This window comes from Lycium barbarum, chromosome 3, assembly GCF_019175385.1.
Source record: "Lycium barbarum isolate Lr01 chromosome 3, ASM1917538v2, whole genome shotgun sequence".
NCBI classification, from domain to species: domain Eukaryota; kingdom Viridiplantae; phylum Streptophyta; class Magnoliopsida; order Solanales; family Solanaceae; genus Lycium; species Lycium barbarum.
The window spans coordinates 111625764-111643965 of record NC_083339.1 but is presented as its reverse complement, the minus strand read 5'-3'; positions in this window follow the sequence as shown (position 1 = coordinate 111643965).

Below are 18202 nucleotides of genomic sequence, written 5' to 3'. Positions count from 1 at the left end.
CATTCCTAGTGGTAAATTGGATGTCTTTTTTTAGCATTAGTGTTGGGTCAGTTTTGGTTTGGACTTTATTTGAGTTACTAACATCTATGGGATATAAAATTTATTGACATTCAAATTCTAAGTTCAAGTTTGCATAATATGATAATAGATAAAAAAAAAAAACTACGAAAAAATTTAAGAAATATTTATGAATTACATTACAAATAAATATTTTTATGTATAAAATATTTTAAAAATTGAATACATGTAATGTCGGGTTGGTTCGGTTCGGTTTGACTTTTTCTCGGTAAAACCAAACCAAACCAGTTATGGTCGATTTTTTTTTTCCAACACCAAATCAAGTCAAACTAAACCACTAGTCGGGTTTTTTTCTTGGTTTGACTCGCTTTATCGGTTTGGTGCGGCTCGTCGGTTTACTTTGTACACCCCCAGTTTATAGTTTAGATTTACCCTTCATTAGAATTTTGGTTCATATTTACCCAGGAGCAAGTTTAGGTGCAAAAAACGAGGCATGTGAACACATGGTCTTTTCATAAAATCAGCTATTTTATGTATATATTTTCTAAAATTAGTATAATACTATCTGCTGGAACACATGCTACAAAAAAGCTAAATGGTGCACTTAGTTGAAGGTTGATTATTTACCTAGAGGTCTAGTAATCAAGTCCACTTAATACATTTTTTTACTTTTTTTTTGAATAGTGAACTCATGTTCGTGAAATCCTAGATTCGCCTCTATATTTACCTTATCACTAACGGATTGCTGACTAGGACATCATTTGTATACATCGTTTTTCTTTTATTTTAAAAGATACCAATTGAATTTTGCCATGTAATTTTTTTTTTATAAAAAAATAAAATTACAATATCTAATCTTCTTCTCTGTCAAACCACCACCTCCCCTTCTTCTCCTTCTTCTTCTTCTTTTTCGTCTTCTCCGCCACTGTTACCGCCTTCCACTAATTTACTAAAAAAATCGATAATAAGAAGTTTATGGTGCATTTCTTTGAGACTCCTCAATGGAGGAAAAAGCAGCAATTTATTGATTTTATCTTAAGATTTTTGGCTTCTCTGCTTCTTGCATTTGCAAAGCTTTTGTAGAGGATAAATGTGATTAATGGTTTATGGAGGTCTTTACATTTTTATTGTTGTTTAATGTATTACTCGTTTTATTTGTTTTTCTGGAGATTTCAATGGGAGAGGTGGTTTAGTTAAGATTTGGAATTTCGCGAGCTAGATATAAATTTGACGGCAGTGTTGGTGGGCAAAGTGGGTTTTCCGATGAATGGGTGGGATGAGTTTATAATGGGTTCGGGTAAAAAGTTGGGAAGTAATAGGTTATTTCTTAGTAAATTAACCGTTGGCGGTGGACGACGGTGACAGTAGCGGAGAAGAAGAAGGGGAAGTGGTGGTTTGACGGATAAGAAGATTAGGTATTTTATATTTTTTTTTATAGAATAAAAGAAAATTACATGGCAAAATTCAATTGGTATAATTTAAAATAAAAGAAAAATTATATATACACTTGGCGTCCTAGTCAGCAATGCATTAGTGATAAGGGCATTTTTAACAAGTTTTTTAACGGGAGGGGCAAATATGAACCAAAACTCTAATGAAGGGTAAATCTAAACTATAAACAATAGTTGGAGGGTAAATTTTGTCACGCCCCAAACCGGGGGAGGCGTGGTCGGCACTCGGTGCCTCACTAGGCCCGAGCGTACCAATCTGTAGCTCATATAACCTGTGTCTCAATGAATAGCTTAGGCCAATGAAGCCGATCTATAAGTGTGGTATCATAACTTAGGCCGATAAGGCCATACACTAAAATGTCTATAAACAACAATCAACTTACCAAAGCGGGATCATCCCGTTATTTATAACATAAGAAATCGCTATGCGGGCTGACAAGGCAGCCATATTAACACTACTGGACATACAAGATACGTCTACAAGCCTCTAAAGAGTGATAACTGTACTATGGTCGGGACAGGACCCCGATCTACCCATCATCTATGTATACACAAAACTCTGGACCTGGGTACTAGGCAAATTTACTGATGCAGTCCCTCCGGCTGCCTATCTGAACCTGGGGGCATGAACACAACGTCAGTACGAAATAGTGTACCGAGTATGTAAGGCAACTGATACTGAACTGAAGTACAAGATAAGCTAAAGAGTCAATAAAGGATCTGGCTATACTTACCTGCCCTTGTCATCTAACCGCTAAACAACATAATATCAAACTACTTAGTCTCATGTATGGCATCTAGACATGTGTAAATAGCCCCGAAGGCAAGTGCATTGTAACACCCCGAGTTTCCTGGATTCATTATATGCATTACAATTGATTTCATTTTTATTAGAAATATTCTTTTTACTATTCTTGAAATTCAAGTTTGACATTTACTTTGTAATTTTTTTTTTTAGAGGAAATTGTTAATATAATACATGCATGTTAGTTAACAAATTAGCTAGACAACTTGGAGTCAAATTCAATATGTATATCTTCCGGAGCCAACTATGTAATTTGAGTGACAAAGGGGTTTATTCTCTATAGAGTTTAAAAATAAGGAGGTGTTATGTGCAACTTCAAGAAAAATAGTCTTTATATTCTAGTCATTGGATTCTTGGGATTTATTTTCTAACCTTAGCTGAAATTCATCCCTTTTTCTAGAAGCTTCTTCTACTCCATCTTCTTTACTAAAGATCAAACCCTAGCTCTTCACTTTTCTCATGAGAAATCAAATCTTCTTTGTTGAATACTTCCTATTTTCCATTTAAACAAAGAATCTAACCTTTGTTTTGAAAGATCCTCAAGTCATTGCTCTCACTTGTGGCGAGAATTGAAATCCCATTTTTGTTGCACAATAGCTAGTATTTTGATCATAACTTTTTATCTAGAATGCGGAATTAGGTGATTCAAAAGGCTGTGGAAAGATAAGAAAATTGCCCACAACTTTCGTGTTTTACAAAAATTCTAGTTCCTCTGTTTACTATGTCAAAAATGGGGTGCAATGCAGCACATAGCTGTTGTCTAGATTTTTCTACTTAAAAACTAGCAATAGAGGTACAAGAGGTATTTGTAAAAGCTAAGGAAGGCGACATAATTGCTTGATCGTTGCTTTGAGGACTTATAGCTTCTTGATGTTTGCTTGAGCTTTAGAAGCACTACTAAAGCTCCAAGGTTTGCACCTAAACTTGAAATTTTCTTTCAATTTATTATGTTTGAGATATTGTGAGAAGCTTGAATCTTGGTGAAACAGTATCTACTTTAAATCATTGTCATATTGATTTGTTTCTACTTTAATAGTTTACTTGCTTTGCTGATTGAGAAATAATATCTTGAGACACTCCAATATGACAACGTTGTCATTGTGGCTATAATTTTGAAATTGAGTTATGAGTATGTTAAAATCACATTGGTGTTATGTGAAGTATTTTTGTAAGACAACTTAATTCGCCCACATATACGGATTGCTTGAGAATTATTGCATTCTTGTCGGGACATTGTCCTTCTTGTGATGGTGACCTTTTCACTTATAATGACATACCTCATGGTATTGTTCGGATCTTGCTCATCTTGACTTTGGATTTACATTTCATCTTGACGATGGACTTTTGCCCATTTTCGAGTATGAGTGGAAAACCACTTTCAACATGGCTATTGATTCTCTTGATTATTGGGTGACGACCCTTCTTGATTTCAGATCTTGTCCATCTTGAATTTGGATTTATATTTCGTCTTGATGATGGACTTTTTTTCATTCTCGAGTATGAGTGGAAAGCCACTTTCAACACAGCTCATGATTCTCTTGATTATTGGGTGACGACCCTTCTTGATTCGGGCTTCGGTCCTTCTTGTTATTTGATTATGCTTGATGTGATGGCATGACGTATGTGTTGGGTGAAATTAACTAACTGAATGACTTTCTCGAATTAGCTTGGGAAGCTTTCTTGACACTAGAGATATGAATATTGTTATTTGGAACTACTTCTTGGGTTGATATTTGATTCTCTTGAATATCGTACATAGCTTACTTTGATAAGTCTATTCCTTGAATTTAGTTCTTGTACTCATTTTTGATACGTAGCTCACTATTAAATTAACTAATTGAATGACGTTTCATGAATTAGCTTCGAAAGCTTTCTTGGCACTTGGTATTTGAAATATTAGTATCTAGAACTATCTTATGGTTTGGTGGTTCTCTAGAAATGTCGTACATTGATTAAGTACTTGATGATAAATCGGATAAACTTATGTCTTGAATTTACTTCTTGCACTCATATTTGATACATAGCTCACAATTTAATTAACTGATTGGTGGACCTTTTTGAATTAGCTTTGGAAAGCTTCTTGACATTTGAGATTTTGAATATTGATATATGGAACTATTTTATTATTTGATATTTGATTATCTGAAACATTTATACCTTCATTAAGTACTTGATGATGATTTTGATATGCTCATTTCTAGAATTTATTTTTGTACTCCTTACATAGCATACTTTTTGATATGAAATGTTAGTTAAATTTATGTGTCAGTAAGCTTTATGCTTACCGATAGTTTGTTACTATCGTAGGTGATGTTTCAAGAGAGACTTGAGGATGGTCATTTAAAGTAGACTCTTTGGAAGCTTAGATGAAGATCACATTTTCATGAGCATGTTCATTTCGTATACTTTTGGGAACTTGTATGTGATCCATGTGATACACTTAGATATGCACTTTTTAATGCACTAACCGTACCCATTCTAACAAGGTTGCTCAAAACCTCCCATAGGTTCGACCATTTGTCCGAAGATAAACTTACCGTACCGTGGGGCTAAGCATGTTGAGGGTCTGTCACAAAACAACAGCGATAACAAAATATATGCTTTCAGAGAAATACGTGATTCCTCTCTCTGCAATGTCCTTGGTTGACCCACCAGGAACATGTACTTGAAGTGTCAACCAAGGTAATTCGAGGGGCATTGCATAAACTTATCCTATCAGTCGCACCTTGCTGACATTGTTTCAACTAGGTAGAAGGCACCAATATTGTGGGGCTTTAGCAAAATATAGAAGCGACATAATTTTCCCTTTTGGAAGTGTAAAGAGATTGTTCAAATAAAATTATCTTTTAACAACTAAACGACCACATATATCAAGGAAAAAAAAACTAGATTGATCGCATGCATGCCAAAATCGAACACTGGACACCTGTCACTACAATTGATCCACTTAGTTCTTTTTTAATTCTTACATTGACCTCCCTTGATCTATCAGGCAACATTCGAAGGATCAAACGAGGCCAATTAACTAATCGCAGGCCTGCAATGGTTTGATCCATCTAATTGTATTATTCAAAGTTTCAACCAAATAATTAGAGGGACAAACTAACAAGAAGAAAAGGTAAATAAACCACTAATTTTACAACAAAGTAGGACATTGGATGATTTATGCAAGTGTATATGAAAAAATTCATGTATCTGTTACTAGGTCAAAAGTACCCAAATTGAGAGACTTAAAAAATAAAAGCTTGGACATGACTTTTTCAGAAATCAGATCTGAATCATGAAAATTAGCAAATTTTAAGATAATCAAAGAAAATGAATAAACAAACAGAAAACAAATGATCCGTCTTTCATTTATCATTTTTCATACAAGATGCCCCTACAATTTTTCAACCTATAAAAGCAAGTAAAATACTGCTCGAGTCACCTTCTCTCCTTTCATCAACATCAAATGTCGTCGTCTGCCTACACTTCTACAATTGGTCTGGATGTCATTGTAAGCTTCAACGACTTGCTCATAAGATTCGTACAACTCGAAGTAGTTTCCCCTCACCCCATTAGTCATATATGAACACTCGGCCCATGTCCAGTATATAATGGGTCTCCTACCACGATACACAACATACACCTTGTTAGATTTCTCCACATCTGTAGCACAATATGTTGCTCTTCCTATATTCATGCAGCTCAGGGCTCAACCGGAAGTTTTTAGGCCTGGTACTCATAGCAGCAGGTCTGGGATAAGTTGATCCACCAACAGCTGTAGGAGCTTTGACCACTGGTTATGCTTCTTCTGAACAGCCTCAATGGCTTTCTCTTGCAACCTAGCCTTTTTAACGGCCAAATTGAGTTCAGAGGGTTTAAACATCTTGTCATCCAAACTTAATTTCCTCCTTAAGAACTCCTATAAAGCTGGATAGGAAGTGTGATTCATTTAGGGCAGGATTCCTCATGATCATCGCTTTCAGATCTTCAAATATCCCTAAGAATTCCTCCACAGTTCCTGTCTGTGTTAGCCTATTGAACTCCTCTATTATGTCCTCCATCAGGATCTCTCCAAATCTTACACATAGTTCCTCCTAAAATTCTGCCCAAGTAACCACTCCTTGCTTAGGATTAGAGAGTTTTACCAGGTTTCAGCCAGTCCATTCATATACAAAAGCAGCAGTCTCCGCTTTCTGATTTTCAGCAGTTCTATACAGATTAAAATATCTCTCAGACTTACGGAGCCATACCTTTGGTTCAACACCTTCAAAGCTAGGTAGTTCCCACTTGAGAGGAGGAATGGCCAGTCTATTGACTCTGGCATCCTGAACTGGCAGTGAAAGCAGTCCATCTGTTGCTGGATTTTCATTCTCAGAGGAACGGCCTGCTCTGAATGTGTAAAGGGAGGTTCCTTGTTATCTTATCATCCATTAAACTGGCAGGAAACTGCAGCTTATGCAAGCATTTTGAGATCATGATGATGATGAGGACGACAGTGGACAGGTAATAGTAGCACTGCAGATTTCTATTACTTGCCAGGAAAAATGATCATTTTGATGGGTTCTATTAATGTTTGCACATTTGCACCATATTTGATACTACTAGAAGTTTCAATAAACCAATAAATTTGTACAACATAAACATAACAACATAGTACTTTGGCAACATTTACTCATGAAAGACGTGATATTTCATCACATTATTTACCTTGATCTTATCTATATTGGAAATCTTGATCTTTCTACTTTTCTGGGGCATTCTAGTAGTTGCTTCGCAGTCGAAATAGAGTTGGGGTAATTAGCTATTACAAATATCATGTAAACAATATGTGAAAAATGGTTATACCTGCTACTTTTTTGGCATATATTCGATGTTCCTCTATTCGTCTTTGGTATTTGTAGCTTGCTTGATGAAAAAGAATGATCATTGGTTGTATGTTTGTAAAGTGATTGCAGTACTGACACTTGCAAAAGTGAAATTTCCTTATCAATGGATTGTCGACGAATAAGAAAACACCCTTGCCATAACTACTGGAGTTCATGATAAGAATGCCAAATTTTCTTAGTTATTTTTCCTCCTATTGTATTTTCTTCCATTGAAACCCTTCTCTGGTGTCATGTGGACCACTGCTGGTTTTTTCTATGTTTTACCCCTCCTTTCAGTACTTACGATTTCATCCCCTGACCATATGCTTTTGATTACTAACTTTTTCGTTTTAACTTTCTTGTTGACGGAAGATAAAGTGATGACGAAACGTATAACTTGTACAAATCTTTCCATTTTCCAAGTCGATCTGATCCATTCGTTCGTAGAGCTATTTACTTAATCGACATTTCTGGAACACCTTATATCAGAGGGGCGAATAGTCAATTTTGAAAGAACTTATTGTCAACCTCTTTCAGATATGAATCTATCTTATTCAGAAGGGAAGAACTTGCATCAGTATCTCAATTTCAATTCAAACATGGGATTGATTCACACTCCATGTTCTGAGAAAGATTTATCATCCGAAAGAGGAAAAAAAGGAGTCTTTGTATAAGGAAATGCGTTGAGAAAGGGCACATATCTTACTTTCTTATCACTTAACCATTCTTTAATTTCCAGAAGTTTCATTTCTCCATACAAGTTGCATTTTCAAAAGCTGGATGTAAAAAAAAAAAAAAAAAGTTATCTCTCTCAAACCTTGCAGAGAGTATTCAGAATGACAATCAAACTTCAGCTGTTTCGTACTGTGGTGCTTCCAACTGGACAGACGCATGAGTAAGAACTTGAAGTATTCTCTAATATCTTCAACTTAATTTCCACTTGTGCACTGATGTATGAAAAATTTTAAACTATGAATTTAAAATCCTTCGTCGGCTGATCCAAAGTCATGGAAAGGCCTCTCAAGCGTGAAAGTAGTTTAAACTATGAATTTGAAATCCTTTGGTATCTTCCCTACAAAACTAAAAACTGGTTTATTTATTTTTGTAAGAAACTTCCATAAGACCTTAATTAACACAGGCAGAGAAGGTACATATAATCCATTTTGCTTCATAGCTGGATGTCATTTACATTAGCGTACGCTCGAAACTTAAAAAGTGAGTGTTGTATAAACTTTATTTTTACAAGGTAGATATTTAATCCATTTTGCTTCATAGTTTAGCTGGATGTCATTTTACCAATGCATATATATGCCCAATTTATTTGACTCTGAAACAATAAGTGTGTATTGTGTAATTATAGTATGTTATGATAGTACGTATTATTTGAAAATTCTTCCAAGATCCCCTGGTTATGCTTCTGTTGAGTTTTAGTGGAACTAGCTAATATAGACTTCATTCAATATACCCCTCCCAAAATTTTAAGCCCTTTGACATCATTTTGCTGGAAAAATTAATAGCGAATAGGCTTGCAACGCTGCAGGTACTATTCGCGGGCTTGATGGCTATGATTTTAATGAGCATCCCTTGAGGGTGGTTAGTAAACTCTATTGTTGTATGACATTTTCTTTTGTAAATCTGTTTCCAAAATAATCAGTATAAGTTTAAATAAAGTTTCAGAATGTATAAAACAGTTAATAAAACCAGATTACACAATCTGTAAAAACTTGAAACCAGTAAATTACAGAAACTGGAAAATGAATAGAAACTGGAAAAAAATATTTTTCAGAATATAATCGAGCCCACTTAGTTCAAAGTGTGTCCTTAAGGAAATTATTCCCCTCACAGTACTCGAGGTTGATGGAATATCCCCTCCCAGGATAGAACGATTATCTTACCAGAATAGTAGTACTCCAAATTCTGGTAGCGGCGAACCACTCAGCGACAGTATATCACACAGAAGAAAATTTTAAGAAGAGAAGAAGAATGGATAATTTCAGAAAATTCGTAAGTAATAATCTGAATATTAACTGGAATTTATAGCCATTAAGGCACTGGTTGGGAAAAGGTTTGCAGCTTTTCACAAAGGTTTGCAACCTTTCAGAAAATAACGTTTTGTTCTTTAAAAATAAAACGGAGGGAAATTTAAATAAATCTGGGAAGAAACGGGTCGCGAGTCAGACACGCGGATCCGGGTCACTAACGGGTCAGGATCTGGATAATTAAATAATAATTAATTAAATTAAAATTAAAGGAATTTTGGTCCAAAAAGATTATCAATCAATCAGATCATTTGACCAAATCTAAATCTAAATCCAAAGCCAAAGCCGAAGCCGAAGCCGAAGCCGAGCCGAGCGAGCGACGACGACGACGCGAGGGGTCCTTGCCCCCTCAACCGTTTTAGCAACTAAAGAAGGTGTAATGTAGTATATACACCTCTTTTTTTCCTATGTGGGACAAATGATTTAACCAAAGCAAAAGAGACCTTTTACATTCCCTTCACTTTCCATCCCATCATTTCCCATTCACCAATATCAAAACCCAACAATCCCCCACATGAATGGGGAATGGCCATAATATAAAAGAATACGCGGACAAGTGAGATATACAAGCGAAGATTGACTGCATCTGGATAAGTAGGTTTCCCTTTGAACTTTCCGTAGTGAACTTATATCAGACATACTCGATCAATCGGTAGATTTGATATCTTTGAACCGTTGAACTTGGTTGTATACCTAGACAACATAAGTCACACAATCAACCCTCAACCGTTTATGGTTCTCATGGTTGTGTTCGTTTCAGCCATGAACACCGCCTGGTTTCATGAGTGCATAGAGAATGGGCCTTCACTGTCATTCTCCTTTAAAGCGGCTTACACTTAACACTCACATAGGTGATTTCTAAACATGTGGTCCTATAGCCACATTATCTGGTCATACACTGCCAGATTTACATAATCATTAAAAACCTTAATGCTTTATTAACTCATTAACAAGCCATAAAGTTTTACCCTTATTTCTGAACATTGTCTTCATCCGAGAATGGGTTGAGTTGTTTGACAATGTTGAACCGTCAGTCATAACTTTGTTTGATCTCCTTGAACCTAGCTCTTGGGATCTCCAGTCTGCTAGGTAGAGTTACTGCCATGATGACTTGTCCTCGGCCTTAACCCCATTCCCATTGATGATCTACTAACTCCCTCTCTAAATAAGCCTTTTGTAAGCGGATCCGCTACGTTATCTCTTGACTTTACACAGTCAATCGTGATAACGCCACTAGAGAGGAGTTGTCTAACGGTATTGTGTCTCCGTCGTATGTGACGAGATTTTCCGTTATACATTACGCTCCCTGCCCTACCTATTGCTGCTTGACTGTCACAATGTATACATATAGGAGCCAAAGGTTTGGGCCAGAATGGAATATCTTCTAAGAAATTCCGGAGCCATTCAGCTTCTTCACCGGCCTTGTCTAAAGCTATGAATTCGGATTCCATAGTGGAACGGGCGATGCAAGTCTGTTTGGATGATTTCCAAGACACTGCTCCACTCCCAATTGTGAAAACATATCCACTCATGGATTTAACTTCAGACGATCCAGTGATCAAATTTGCATCACTATATCCCTCAATCACTTCGGGATATTTATTATAATGCAAAACATAGTCTTGAGTATGTTTCAGATACCCCAAAACTCGTTTCATTGCCATCCAATGTGTGTGATTGGGATTACTTGTAAACCGACTCAGTTTTCTAATAGCATATGCTATATCTGGTCGTGTACAATTCATGATATACATCAGACTTCCAACACTCTCGCATAGTCCCCTTGTGATTTACTTTCACCTTCATTCTTTTGAAGTGCGTAACTCACATCAATTGGAGTTCTGGCTATCTTGAAATCCAAGTATTTGAACTTGTTAAGTACTTTCTCTATGTAGTGAGACTGTGATAATGCTATACCTTGTGGAGTTCTATGAATTCTAATTCCTAGGATTACATCAGCAACTCCTAAGTCTTTCATGTCAAATTTGCTAGCCAGCATGCGCTTTGTAGCATTTATATTTGCCATATCTTTGCTCATTATCAGCATGTCATCAACATACAAACAAACAATGACTTCGTGACCTGGAGTGTTTTTAATGTAAACACATTTATCACACTCATTGATTTTAAAGCAATTTGCCAACATGGTTTGGTCAAATTTAGCATGCCATTGTTTGGGTGCTTGTTTAAGTCCATAAAGCGACTTTACAAGTTTGCACACTTTCTTTTCTTTACCAGGAGCCACAAAATCCTCGGGTTGTTCCATGCAAATTTCTTCCTCCAAATCACCATTTAAGAAAGCTGTTTTAACATCCATTTGGTGAATTTCAAGACCATACACGGCTGCCAGAGCCACTAACACCCGAATGGATGTTATTCTTGTTACAGGTGAGTATGTGTCGAAATAATCAAGGCCTTCTTTTTGTCTATAACCTTTGATCACAAGTCTTGCCTTATATTTGTCAATAGTGCCATCAACTTTCATTTTCCTTTTAAAAATCCATTTAGAACCTAAAGACTTGTTTCCAGGAGGAAGATCAACCACTTCCCATGTGTGGTTATCTAAGATTGATTGAATCTCACTATTGACTGCCTCTTTCCAAAATGCTGAATCAGAAGAAAACATCGCTGCTTTAAATGTTTGAGGCTCATCTTCAAGCAAGAATGTCACAAAATCTGGTCCAAAGGAAGTAGATTGACGTTTGCTACGCCTTGGATCCTTTTCACTTGGTGTACTTTCCTTTGGTTCTTCCCACGGTCGTTTAGATCTTTCGCTTGACGACTCACATTTAATTTTATACGGATAAATATTTTCAAAGAATTCAACATTATCTGATTCAATTACCGTATTAACATGAATTTCGGGATTGTCGGATTTGTGAACCAAAAACCGACAAGCTTTGCTGTTTGTAGCATATCCAATAAAAACACAATCCACAGTTTTTGGTTCGATTTTACCCTTTTAGGTAAAGGAACTTGTACCTTTGCTAAACACCCCCACACTTTGAAATATTTCAAGTTGGGTTTTCTTCCTTTCCATAGTTCATATGGAATGGATTGTGTTTTGCTGTGGGGCACTCTGTTGAGTATTCGGTTAGCCGTAAGGATAGCTTCCCCCCACAAGCTCTGCGGTAAATCGGAACTTATTAGTAAAGCATTCATCATTTCTTTCAATGTCCGATTTTTCCTTTCCGCAACTCCATTGGATTGTGGTGTGTAGGGGGCAGTGGTTTGATGAATAATTCTATATTCTAAACATATCTCTGCAAAAGGAGATTCATATTCTCCACCCTTATCACTTCTAATCATTTTTATCTTTTTATTCAATTGATTTTCGACTTCATTTTTATATTGCCTAAATGCTTCTATTGCTTCATCCTTACTGTTTAGCAAATAAACGTAACAAAATCGAGTGCAATCGTCAATAAAAGTTATGAAATACTTTTTCTCACCGCGAGATGGTATTGACTTCATATCACAAATGTCAGTGTGGATTAAGTCTAAAGGATTTGAATTCTTTTGAACAGACTTATACGAATGCTTAACAAACTTTGATTCAACACATATTTGATATTTAGATATATTACACTCAAATTTAGGCAATATTTCAAGATTAATCATTTTCCGCAAGGTTTTGTAATTGACATGTCCTAAACGAACATGCCATAAATTATTTGACTCCAATAAGTAAGAAGAAGCAGATTTTCCATTAATACTGGCAACAACCATTACATTAAGTTTGAAAAGGCCCTCGGTGAGGTAGCCCTTTCCTACAAACATATCATTCTTACTAAGTACAAATTTATCACTAACCAGCACGCACTTAAACCCATTTTTCACGAGTAGTGCGGCTGAGACTAGGTTCTTCCTAATTGACGGAACATGCATGACGTTGTTAAAAGTCAGCACCTTGCCGGATGTCATCTTCAACAGAACCTTTCCATATCCTTCAACTTTAACTGTTGCAGTATTTCCCATATATAGCTCCTCATCGGGTCCAGCGGGAATGTAGGTTGTAAATGCTTCCTTAACGGCACACACATGTCGAGTGGCGCCAGAATCAAGCCACCACTCCTTTGGGTTACCAACCAGGTTGCACTCGGACAACATTGCACACAGGTCATCAACATCTTCCACCATGTTTGCCTGACCCTTGTTTTTCTCTTTGTCCTTCTTGGGGGCACGACAGTCGGGAGCTTTATGGCCTGCTTTACCACAATTGTAACAATTGCCCTTGAACTTTTTCTTGTTAGGATACTTCTCCTTTCCAGAATGCCTCTTCCTTTTATTGTTCTTTTTCGGAGCAGCATCTTCAACGACACTTGCCCCTTCAATTGGTGAACTCTTACGGTACCTCTTCTCAGCGGTTTTGTTATCTTCCTTGATCTTGAGACGAATCACAAGATCCTCCAACTTTATTTCCTTTCTTTTTTTGCTTAAGATAATTCTTGAAATCTTTCCATGAGGGTGGCAACTTCTCAATCATTGCAGCCACTTGGAATGCTTCATTCACTACCATACCTTCAACAATAAGGTCATGGAAGATAAGTTGAAGCTCTTGAACTTGGGTTCCGACAATTTTTCCACCCACCATTTTGTAGTCTAGGAATTTGGCAACCACAAACTTCTTCAAGCAAGCATCTTCGGTTTTGTACTTCTTTTCCAGTGCACTCCACAGTTCTTTGGAGGTCTCTACTGCACTGTAGACGTTGTACAAATCATCTTCTAAGGCACTCAAAATGTAGCCTTTGCACAAAAAATCAGCCTGTTTCCAAGCCTCAGTAACCATGAACTTCTGGTTGTCAGGCATATCGGCAGCAGGCACGGGAGGGTCCTCACTGGTGAACTTTTGCATACCAAGGGTGGTAAGCCAAAAGAACATTCTCTGCTGCCATCCTTTAAAGTTGGCACCGGTGAACTTCGCAGGTTTCTCAGCCGGTGGCACAGCGGCACGAGTTGTAGGCGTGACTGCTGGTGCAATGTTCACAGAGGGAGTTCCAGTTGCAGAGGGAGTTCCAGTCGCAGAGGGAGTTCCAGTCTCAATTGCCATTCTTTCTTTGTCACTGTCAAATCGACAAACTGTTTTAGTTAATAAAACCAGAATAGCAATTAAATCACAAACTTAAACGATGAAGATTTTATTTCTTCAAATCGCAGTATAATTATGAACTTTGGTATTCCAACGAAGTTTTTATATCTTCAAGTCAGAATACTAATATTCATATGGAGTAGAAAACTACAGAAGTTTTAATCTCCTTAAACAGAATACAGATTATAATATTATATAGTAATTTCCTTAAGATTGTTTCCAAAATAATCAGTATAAGTTTAAATAAAGTTTCAGAATGTATAAAACAGTTAGTAAAACCAGATTACACAATCTGTAAAAACTTGAAACCAGTAAATTACAGAAACTGGAAAATGAACAGAAACTGGAAAAAAAATATTTTTCAGAATATAATCGAGCCCACTTAGTTCAAAGTGTGTCCTTAAGGAAATTATTCCCCTCACAGTACTCGAGGTTGATGGAATATCCCCTCCCAGGATAGAACGATTATCTTACCAGAATAGTAGTACTCCAAATTCTGGTAGCGGCGAACCACTCAGCGGCAGTATATCACACAGAAGAAAATTTTAAGAAGAGAAGAAGAATGGATAATTTCAGAAAATTGTAAGTAATAATCTGAATATTAACTGGAATTTATAGCCATTAATGCACTGGTTGGGAAAGGGTTTGCAGCTTTTCACAAAGGTTTGCAACCTTTCAGAAAATAACGTTTTGTTCTTTAAAAATAAAACGGAGGGAAATTTAAATAAATCCTGGAAGAAACGGGTCGCGGGTCAGACACACGGATCCGGGTCACTAACGGGTCAGGATCTGGATAATTAAATATTAATTAATTAAATTAAAATTAAAGGAATTTTGGTCCAAAAAGATTATCAATCAATCAGATCATTAGACCAAAGAGCCAAAGCCGAAGCCGAGCGAGCGACGACGACGGCGCGAGGGGTCCTTGCCCCTCAACCCTTTTAGCAACTAGAGAACGTGTAATGTAGTATATACACCTCTCTTTTCCTCTCTTTTTCCTATGTGGGACAGATGCTTTAACCAAAGCAAAAGAAACCTTTTACATTCCCTTCACTTTCCATCCTATCATTTCCCATTTACCAATATCAAAACCCAACAAAATCGTCATAATAGTAGATATTGTATTTTGAGCTACTCCTTATCCTTTCCAAATATATTTTTCAGATTCTGGAACGTGGTTATGTTGGGTCTACTTCACATTGAGAAAACCTACCCAATTTGTAAAATAGTTGGTTCACCGAGGTCTAATAGCAATGATGTGAACTTATTTGAACCTTTTGATATGTATAAGGAAGCAATATTCATGTTTAATGAATAGTCTTCCTATGATTCTTTCATTATTTTTGTCAACAAACACTTATGTTGTCTGTACCTGAATCATATCAGCAAATGTCCATTAAATGAGTTCATGAAATTGATATTGTAGTTGTTCTTTCAGATTCGTTGATATCTAAAGACAGTCTTATTAACTTTTTATGTTCCGGTGGTACAAGTAATCAAGTTGAGCAACGCTTTCATGTTCTTTTATGCAGGTTCTATCGTGCAACTGGGAAAGCTAGCTGCTCGAGGTGCTCACGCCGACTTGTGAATCTAGAGTTACTTAAAGTGTTTCATCAATGGAGCAACATCATTAATATTACTTAGAGCTGAGATGCCCATTATTTAATCATCTTGATTTGGAGTCTTTTCTCTTTTTTTTTTTTTTTTTTTGGTTATAAACTTTCATTTGTTTTCTTTGTGGGAGTTCACTTTCTATTATCGTCATCACACACTGAATACATTGATATGTGGCTAAAGAAAGAAAATGTGAGCTCAAAATTTGCCTCCTGCAGTCTTGACGATTATGCCTTGTTTATCTTTCTTTTTGAATTAAAGGTGTTTTAACCATCTATTTCATCGTGTTCTAGACAACTGTGTGGAATGATTTGTTGTTTCACTGGAGTTTCCTCTAGCTTTTGTGAACTTAAAATAGGAGCTGTCATAACTGGGAGAGAAGATTATACAAATGATTTTATGCATCTTCAAATACAAGTCTTGGAGCATAATTAGACGTTACCGCTTATCAGTCAAACTTTCATGTTAGTTAGGCTAACCACATTGTATTGGAGTAGTAGATATGGCCATTTTTTGCTGGTAGCCCATCTTTTGAAGGATAGTCTCTATCCTTGTGTTGTAATTTGAACCTTCATGGAATGAAATGAAACACTCCCAGTTCAACCGGGGAAATTCTTTGTTTAGAAAAGTATAGATTATGGTGTTCCTAGAAAAAAATCTACTTTTAATACCACTTCTAATAAGTAGATCTTATTAAAAAGGGCTGCCTGGTGCACTAAGCTCTCGTTATGAGCAGGGTCGGGGAAGGGCTGGACCACAAAGGTCTATTGTGCGCAGTCTTACCCTATATTTCTGCAAGAGGCTGTTTCACTGCTTGAACCCGTGACCTCCTAGTCATATTGCAACGGCTTTACCAGTTGCGCCAGACTCCCCTTCATTAAGTAGATATTATTGGGTTAAAAAATGAATTCAATTTCTTTGTTTTTCCTCTTCAACTCCAATTTCTTTTGATTAGCATCTAATTTTACTATTTACCTGTTTTCATTTTTTGTTTTCTAATTTGTAAAAATCAGCATAATGTATTAGTAGTATTTTCCAATTTCATTTACCTAGTTTAAAAGGTAGTATTCATAACCAGTATCCAGTAAGCTTCAATTTCACCCTTCAGTCTAACTGGAAAACTATAGTCAGGGAATTCATAAACATATTTATATGCTATCTGTAGAATTATTCTTCGCGCTCTGAGAGGCCAACACCACCACCAAAACACCCCCCCCCCCCCCCGGCACCAAACCACCCGGAGGAAAGAAATTGTTCAAGAATGATTGGTATTATTTGTTAAATTTTTAGATACACGGTGCGCAAAATTTGGAATAAATAGATGAGTACCAATATTAATAAATATGGTCTTATATAAATTATCCAATGAAAAAAAAATGGAATATTAAATGGTCGCAATTATTGTTTTCAAGTCAAAAAGAGGGCACAAAAGGGATTGACGTGGTCAAGAAGCTGATGGTGGAAATTTATTTTAGCACGCTAGAAAGTGTGCATTTGGTCCCGTCGACGGATATTCACAATCCTCTAACAACTAGCACTCTTTATTGACTTGGATTTTAGGTTTGGTTAGTTGTTGATTCTGATGGCTAAAGCTTTGAAGAATTGGTCTAATATAATGGGGAAGGTAACTTTTCCTTCACGTCACTCACCATTTTAGTACTAGTTTTTATTAATGACGGTGGTGTTCGAGGCAGTTTGTGCATATCTCAATTCTCGATTATTTTATCAAGTATTTATTATCCCTCATCAATACATGTACTGGATAACTATGTCCATCAAAGTTAAGGCATAAAGAAGAAATTAATCACCTTTTCTTTTCATCCCAAAATTAACAGTTTTAGCTCAAATTGTCCCGAAATAGTTGTTAAGGATTTCAAGACTAAAATTGACAATGGTTTCCAATTATAGTCTTAAATATTAAATAAGTAGCAGTCCTTTTAAATACTACTCTATTCTAAAAATAAATAAATCTAATAGGTTGGATAACTTAATAAACTGTATCTTGTACTATTATTTTCTTATTGGACATAAAAAAAAAGAATCTAAAACCACCATTAAAATGAGACGGAGGGGAACAAATTTGAACTTGAGACCTGGTAATTCTCTTACTACTTTATTATTTGTTAGAATATGTCCTAAAAGGCTTTATCGAAATTGTCCCATTCCAATTGAGATTCGATAATTGTCCCATTCCAACTGGGATTCGACTGGCTTGTCCCATTCCAACTGGGATTTTGAACGTCTTCAACTCCTATTTAAAGGAGATCTTCGGCCAAAACATCAAGAAAAAGGAGAACAACTATCAAGACTACACACAAGACTATATTCCACACTTA